We start from the raw sequence: 9,124 nt of genomic DNA, 5'->3' as shown, positions 1-9,124 counted from the left end.
CTCTGTCTCTATCTCTATTATATCCATACCTCTATCTCTGTCTCTATGTCTATTATATCCATACCTCTATCTCTGTCTCTATCTATATGTATATCTGTATCTCTGCCTTTATCTCCAAGCAAGAGGCAGAGGAGTTGAGCGTGGAGGGCAGGGAATTCCCTGGCATCCCAGTGGTTAGGGCTCCACTGGACCTCGGCTTTCACTGCCGAGGATGCAGGTTCAATCCCTAGTTGGGGAGCTAAGATCCCACCAGCCGCCTGGTGCAGCCAAAAAAATAAAAAGCGTGCTGAGGGCAATGGCAGTGGGACTGGAAAGGAAGGAAGGGGTAATAGACCTTCTACAGAGTATTCACAGAGCATGATGACCGGGGGCCCGGGGCGGGGGTGGGGGGCGGGGGTGGGGGTGGGAGAGCAATGATATAAATGAAAGAAGAAGCAGAGTTATATCTGAGACTTTGAGCTAAACAACATCGTGTTGTTAACGGAAGTGTGCTGTGTTTTCTCGATCACAGGATATCTAAGTGACAATACCCAGGGAAGAGTAGAAAGGCAGCCCCAGAACTAAGATGATTAATAGGGCAGAGAAAGCGAGGTTTATGTCATCTGAATGTTTGCAATGATAGATTCACAGAGGAGGGGGGAAGCTCTGAGGTGAGGCATATAGAATTTAGAGGGGAATTAAGGAAGTCACAGGGCATTGCAGACTGGGCTTTTGTATAAACCTAGTGAGCTCATAAAAAGAGGATGAAGAGGCTGGGAATTAAATTAGGAATAGTAAGAGGATGGGGAGTGGAAACAAGAGTGAAACGGGGTGAAACGAGGAGCTTGAAGGAAGTGACTACAGCCTCCAGTTTGGGGAAGGTTTTAGGATTCAGTTCGATTAGAAAGAGGGCCTGAGAGGTTCAACCACAGCTAACCATGTCTGGGGAGACGAGGCAGTGAGTGTATAGCAGTCACACAAGATGTGTGGCAGAGGAAAGGAACACATTTTCAAAACTTTCCTAATCTCACCTTCCCTCATTTATCCTGTCTCTTTTCATCCCACGTCACCTTTGACTGATGGTCAATTTAAACTTGCAAAGGCCCCACACAGCTCAGGGGAAGTTGATTTCATGGCTTCCTATGCTCTGTCCCTCTGCTTTCTTTATTGCAAAGTCAAGGTGGAGGAAATATCATGTTTTGGCTGGAAAACCAGAGCAAGGTAGAAGGAAATGTGTCAGGTCTTTGAGCTCAGCTGACCCAGGGAAGAACAGCCAGGCCAGAGGGACATCAGAGGAGCTCTCTGAACCATAAATGTCCTCCACCGAAAGCAGCTGTATTTATTTTTGTTATAGATTACTTATTAATGTATTTATTTATTGCATTTTGGATTGGGTGGGATTTCATGTTTTCCCAGGTCTGGTACTCATTTCTTGTAGTGAGAAAAAGATAAAGGATGAACCCTGAGTTGATATAGGAGGAAACACATTAGATATAAACCCCCTTTTAAAAAAACTATTAAGATCCTGATTTATTGCAAACGTCCAAGTATGCCCAGGGCTTAGAGTTCCTCTCTCCCGCCTTCCTCCATTTCTAGTTCTAATCAAACATGGAGGAAAATTAATAATGAACAAGTCTTATCCTTTGAGTTACTGGAAACTGCTGAGGTCTGTGTATCAGCACGAAGTACACACACACACACACACACACACACACACACACACACACTCAGACATCCCTGCAACTCTCTCTAGCCAATTCCACATTCTGAAATATTTAGCTCCTCGGAGACCTAATTGCTGCTGGCCTGTTTCTTCTCCTTCCTCCCCTCCCTTAACCCTCGGTCTCAAATCCCATTCATCTCCAGCCCCCCCGCCCAGGGTCTGATCAAACCCCACCGCAGCCCCCTTCCATTATGGCTGAGCCACTCAGAGTCAGAAGAAGCAGAGGAGATGATGCACAAGCCAGAAGAGGCTGGTGAGGCAGCCAAGCACCCAGTGTGGTGAGACGGTCATGACAAGATTGATGGGCCCTATCTCACAGCTGAAAGGCTGGAGGTCGTAAAATGGGAGCACTGTCAGTAATTTATGGGCGCTTGTTATGACAGACTTCTCGACTGAGGCCGAGAAAGATGCCGTTAAAACAAAACCAGGCTCTCCGGGATGTTATCGCAAACAACAGGCCTCTGCGCACAGCCCCAGCACCAAGTGGCTTCATAATTCTCAGGAGTGGAGGGGATACAGGTTCCACTGGGGGGACCCTGCCTTACTACATCCATGGTAAGATGCGAGCAAGGCAGCGATGGGGAGAAGAACTGGCCATGAGGAGCAGCTGGATTTCCCCTCCACCCCTCTCCCCTTGGTGCCCTTGGAGAGAGGCTCTGGACCTTCCAGCGGCCACCACACACCAGCTGAAGAAGCTTGTGGGTATAATGCGTGCCCAGGGGGCACTGGCTCTGCCCTGGGCTGCTGCAAGGGGGCACTGGCTCTGTCCTGGGCTGCTGCATGGATAAAACTGTTCACAGCTTTATTGCGCACAATTTCAGAGCCTCGCTAGGGTTTACTTCACCTTTCTCTCTCATTCAGGTGTCACCCACATCAACTCGGGCTCACTCCCTCTTGTTTTAAAGCAGCTTCTGCACAGGGTCGGATCCCGACAGCTTGGAGTTGAAAGAATTCATTGAAAAGCAAATTAAATCTATAATGAAATCTTTTTGAAAGCTCTGAAGGAGGGTCTCATTCATAAGCCACAGATACTTAAAATATTCATTCCCCACTTGCCACAGCTTATGTTAGTATCTCCCCTAAGCTGCAGACAAACATCTGCTTTACTCCCGAAATACTAAAATCTGTCCCCAAATCCTAGACCAAACAGATCCTATTATAATTCTTCGTTCCTCCATTCACATCTCTTTCCTCTCCTTTACCTACCAAAATTTTTACCAAGCTATAGTTCTTTATCGTTTCCAAATGAAATCCAAGTAACTACTCCACTTTTCTGTTAACCGTGCTTTCTCCAAATTATATACTTTACTTTCTTTTTTTTTTTTTTTCACTGTTGTGGCCTCTCCTGTTGCGGAGCACAGGCCCTGGACGCGCAGGCTCAGTGGCCATGGCTCACGGGCCCAGCCACTCCGCGGCACGTGGGATCTTCCCAGACCGGGGCACGAACCCGCGTCCCCTGCATCGGCAGGCGGACTCTCAACCACTGTGCCACCAGGGAAGCACTATACTTTACTTTCATTTTGAAGCAAAGAAACAATCAACGGAGTAAGGAAGAATCCTCCTTATGGAGCCTAAGGGGAGGCCAAGCCATCAACAAGAGGCTTCTCTTGGGTTGGGGTAGGGTCTAGGGAAGGGGTTCAGGTGTAGGTTGGGGATAAGGGTGAGAGGCATTGAATAAAAATTAATATTTTTGACCCTGTTTTGGAAGAACACAAGTAAGAGATGCTTTATTACGGGGGTTACCTTGAATCTACTCCGATTCATTTATATGTTTAGAGTAAATAATTTGCAAAGCGCAGCACTTGATAAATGGCAAGGAATTGCTTGCTACTCCGCGTTAGTTAAATCCACTGTGGCCCCCGTAGTGCCACAAAGCAGCTTCCAGGCCCTGGGTCTGCAGGACGCAGCCCGCTCTGGATTCCGTGTCCCCAGCATGCTTTCCTGCCCCAGGGCTTCATTTCCAGTCCTCTGAGCCCCACTTTGATCTTGCTTCCCCGGTCAGAAAGCTCTGGGCTCTGGTGGGAGAACAGATGTGGGGAGAAGCCCTTGCTGTGATGCAAAGGTAGGAAGAATGTTTCTTAATAAGCAACACCTGAGATGAAAGAGGCTCATCTTGCCTTATTTGGCCTCAAACTGCCTGGCTGCCGAGCATGAGTCGGTGTCAGTGTGCCTCCCCTCCGCGCAGGCTCTCTCTTCACAGTTGTGGGGCGCCGACACATTGCTCTTCCTTTTCCAGCTTCTTCATCTCAAGTCCTTGCCCCCAGCCCCAGCCCCCGCCCTCTGATTTCTTAACACAGTGCACGTAGCTTGTAGACAGCCTGTCACTCCTTGTGCTTTCTACTCAGTGGTGATTAACCTGGGACTAGCCTGGATGGAGGGAGTCCAGGTCCAGAATTCTCTAACAGAAACTTCCCTGGAACAATTGCTCCTCAGCCCCTACAGTGCATGCACTTTATTCCTGGCAAATTGTGTGGGGCTGCTCTATGGCGCTGTGTCTGTGTGTGTGCTTTCTAGTGGAAGTAGTATGAGTTTCAGTTCACAAGCTCAGGTGTCCCCGAATTCTATGGATTTGTTTTCAACGGCAGTCTTTTGACTCAGGTCACGGGCTCCTGTTCTTTTGGGACTTAAAGTTTGTGCCCTCTTTCTCTGCAAAATTCGTATTTTGAAACCGTAACTCCCAAGGTAATGGTATTAGCAGTTGGGGCCTTTAGGAGATAATGAGGTTCAGATGAGGTCATGAGGGTGGAGCCCCATGATGGGATTGGTGCTCTGATAAGAACCAGAGATGCCAGAGCTCGCTTGCTCTGCCATGTGAGGACACAGCAAGATGATCACACCACCATCACTGGGAAAAGAGCTCTCACCAGGAGCCGAATCAGCACACACCTTGATCTTGGACTTCCCTGCCCACAAAACTGGGAGAAGTAAATGTCTGTTTTTTAATCCATCTACTCAGTGTATGGTATTTTGTTTTAGCAGCCTGAGCAGACTAAGACAGGTCCCATAGCTCCTGTGTTTGAATCTCAGCTTGGTGGCTTGCTGTGTGACTTTGGACAAGTTACTTAACTTCTCTGTGAGTTGGTTCCCTCAGCTGTAAAATGGAGCTCATAGTACATTCCTCATAGGGTTGTTGCAGGGAATAAATGAATTACTTCATTTAAAACATTGAGAACCATGCCTGGAATATAAAAGTGTGATGTTGTTGTTAGTTATCATCTCTCTTTGGGGAAGACAATGAAAGACCCTCAGGTGGTACCATAGTACACTGGGGACTTGTGAAGCACCCAGGCACTGGAATAGAGGGGCAACTGGTCTACCTAGGTTGTGTGGACACATCCGTCACCCCAGCACCCTTGGGCCCTCCAGTTCTGGTGAATCTATTGGTTTCTCTCCACACCAACAGACTTGGGAATTCTTGGCAAAACTTTCTATGTGTCCATCCACCTAGATGCTTCCTGTGGTGATTTCTCCCTTGGGCCTCACATGATACCCAGTAGTGTGACCAAAAAGAGGATGATAATCTCAAATCCCTCTAGTCTAGAAAATAAGACTTTTGGAAACCAACATCAGTGAGAAAACATATTTTTTCTGCTTTCGCTGCCACATTCCTCCTTGAGATGGGAAGAGGAGGGGCTATTGACTGAAGATGGAGAAGAAAAGGGGAGGGGGTAACAAGGAAGAAACAAAACAAATTAATACCTCAAAGTATGGAACAAAGCAGCACATTTGTATATCCGGATGATTTCTGAAAGTTGTGGCACTGGACCAAATGAATTGGAACGTTTGAAGGCAGGGCAAGGATTCTACCTTTAAAACAAACTTCTCGTGATAAACATAGACACCGAAGTTTGTGATGAAAATTCTGAAAGTTTACATGTATAATCACACATTTCTATTTTTTCCCAAAAGGAGAGAGAGAGAGACAGAGACAGAGAGAGAGAGAAGGGAGATCCCACCCAAAAGACCAGCCCTGGTGATTTGAATGCAGGTGAAATCTTGGAGTACTCTAGGCAGCAGCAGTTTGGAGAACCGGTGTATCAGGTGTCAGTGAAGGTCAGGTTGAGTGGGTCAGTGGAGGTGACCAGAGCAATACAGAGTGGGACAGGCATTAGTGGAATAACAACTCCTTTTGGGGGAACTTTCAGAGATTTCCACAAGAGAGGAAGAGCTGGGGTCTGCCATTAGACAGGTGGGGGACATATTGATACATTTGATTTAAAGAAAAACTCTTTTTTAAAAACGATTTTATTGAAGTATAGTTGATTTACCATGTTGTGTTAGTTTCTGGTGTACAACAAAGTGATTCAGATATATATATTCTTTTTCAGATTCTTCTCTATTATGGTTTACCTCAGGATATTGAATATAGTTCCCTGTGCTATACAGTAGGACCTTGTTGTTTATCCATTCTGTATATAATATCAATGGTTTGCATCTGCTAATCCCAAACTCCCAATCCATCACTCCCGTATTCTGCCTCCTCCTTGGCAACCACAAATCTGTTCTCTATGTCTGTGAGTCTGTTTCTGTTTCATAGATAAGTTCATTTGTGTCATATTTTAGATTCCACATATAAGTGATATCATACAGTATTTGTCTTTCTCTGTCTGACTTACTTCACTCAGTATGATCATCTCTAGATCCATCCATTTTGCTGCAAATGGCATTATTTCATTCTTTTTTATGGCTGAGTACTATTCCATCATATATATGTACCACATCTTCGATTTTGAGAAAAACTCTTAAAATTACCTTCTCTAGGAGACATAAATTAGTGGCACTCATTTCACATTGAGGTTATATTCTCTAAAAATGAGAGCCAATTATAATACCAATTAAAGATGATTTAAGGTCAAAGCCTTTCCAGATAAGTGGGATTTCACTGATTCTTATTTTCCTAGTTGTTCCCCCTCTCCCTTTCATCAGTGACCTTGACAAAATAAATGCATCTTCTAACCAATAATATTTGAATATATTTAGTCTCTTGGATGAAAGTCATGAAGCTAACAAAACTATATCTGATGATCCTGGCCTGAGTTCTGCATCTGTGCGGACTCCTCCTGTCCCTTTGCTTAGGGAGAAACTATCAAGACAACATTGAATGGGGGCAGTGGCAGCAACAGAATTCACTCAGAAAGAGTTTAAACTCTGATGTAGTATTGTGATTTTATGTTGTGGAGATTGAAAGATATATGACCACTATCATCTCACATTTTTTTCTTATTCCATCACTGAGCTTTGATTCACAGTTAGTCCCAAGAATTCTACTTCTTCCACTTACTCCAGGGCTGTTAGATTATAAGGTTATATGGTGGTAGAGAGTTAAGCTACAGCTCCATTCTCGAAGGATGAGAGTGTTTGAAGTTGGGCCTTAGATGGAAATTCTACCATGTAAATTTGTATGCTTAAGGTAACCTCTACTTTCTGTACTCTCTCAAGATCCCTTATGAGTTTCTACTTCTCCCCGAAGTTAACGCATACTTTCAGAAAAGGCTTTGATGTGTCATTTGCATCTTAGTGTGTGAATTTAAGCTATTGGGGCAACTTTCCCATGAATTTTCAGCCTGATCCCTAAATGAAGAAAGGATGGCTAAGACTGCAGTCTAGGGAATTTCAGACATAACTAAGCAGAGTGGAAGTATGTAATAAAAGGTCCTAAATAAGATACACGTTCATTTATTCATTAACTCATTAGGAATTTAAAAAATGATACCTAGACTCTAATATAGAGCAAATCATATTATTGCAATACTGATCTCAGGAAAAGGTCTGCAGTGAATGTCTCAAACCTTGTCTTATCAGTTTGATTTGTATCTCAAGAATTATCCTTTCTTACTTTTGTATTTTTATATTTCATGACAGTTCCTTTTTTAATCAGGACATTATTAGAGTTGATTTTCATGTTGTCCATATTTGCTTTATATAATCAATGTAATTGTGATGTTTACCTTATTTTTAGTGAACTGGTGATGCAGATTTTAGTGAAAATAGGTGTGATCCTCAGTGGTACTTCCAGCTCCTGGATTCTTTGGATAGTGAGGCCTGATGATTCCAACTGGGATTTTCAGATACCCATTGAACTTGAGCATTGGTTGGTACTTTATTTCTCATAGCAGAACAAGGGCCCCCAAAATAGATAAAATTACTGAATGAGCACCCTTAGGACACATTAAAATATATTTGCATTTTATATTAATGCCACCCACTGCTTATTCTGGTATATGAGTTGCTATTTTAATAGTTATACAAGGAGCTTGGAGGAGATCAGAATTATAGTGAAATGAGATGAGGAACTTGAGCTGCAAAATCCTGAGGACGAACTATACACAAAAATGTATTATTCTGAGCTAAAGCCACATTGCACAAATCTGTCATGCTTCCATGCATCATGAGGTCAGTGAGATCACATACAATGCAATAAACTAAGCTTCTCTCTATCCTTACAACTTTACCATGGTGTAGTGAGCTAAATAGTGTCTCTCCAAAATTCATATCCACCTGCAATCAGAACGTGACCTTCTCTGGAAATAGAGTCTTTGCAGTTATAGTTAGTTAAGAATCTCAAGATGATATCATAGTAGACGTAGAGTGGATCCCAGATCCAATGACTTGCGTCCTTATAAGAAAAGGAGAGGACACAGAGACATAGCAGGCCACATGAAGATAGAGGCAGAAACTTGGCTGCTGCAAGCTGAGGAAAGTCGGGAACCACCAGAAGCTGGAAGAGGTGAGGAAGGATTCTGCCCTAAAGCCTTTGGAAGGAGCTCAGCCCTGATGATACCTTGATTTCCGACTTCAAGCCTCCAGAAATATGAAAATAAATGTCTACTGTTTGATGCCACCTAGTTTGTGGTACTTTGTTACAGCAGCTCTAGGAAACTAATACACCTGGTATCACCAGAGGACCCTCAAACGAAGGCCTTCAAAGGAAAACTACACTGCATAAAATATTGTCTAGGGGAGCTTGCTGGGCAGGCGGCTTTTAGTCAGCAAGATGCAGAATAGAGCATACAGATTTAGAAGGAAGCATCAGAACGTACCAGCTCAGATCTTCCCATACGCACCTGTCTCCAGGAACTGTGACAGCTGTTCTAGGACAGTTGACATTGTGGTGACCAGCCAACTTCATGTAAGGACAATCCAGAAGGGTCTCTCCTGAGATCCTTTACTTCCTGCCCTGAGGCTCTGTTGTTGCTGAGGCTTGAAATGCCAAGGGACTAAGTGTCCCCCATACACCACCTGGAAGTATAGGTGAATTAAAACACCAAGGGGCCAACGTTTACTCGAAGAGACAAAGAAGAGCACATATATTCTTCTGCCTTTTTCCCCACCAAGCAGACTTTCCTGAGACACTGTTCATACAGCCTCTCAGCAAAAGATGCTACTGGAATTCAATAATCAGGTGATGCTGATACCAAGCAG

This window comes from Monodon monoceros, unplaced genomic scaffold (genome assembly GCF_005190385.1).
Source record: "Monodon monoceros isolate NGI ecotype Baffin Bay Population unplaced genomic scaffold, NGI_Narwhal_1 Super_Scaffold_17, whole genome shotgun sequence".
Taxonomy (NCBI): Eukaryota; Metazoa; Chordata; class Mammalia; order Artiodactyla; family Monodontidae; genus Monodon; species Monodon monoceros.
Note: the sequence above shows the minus strand (reverse complement) of the source record.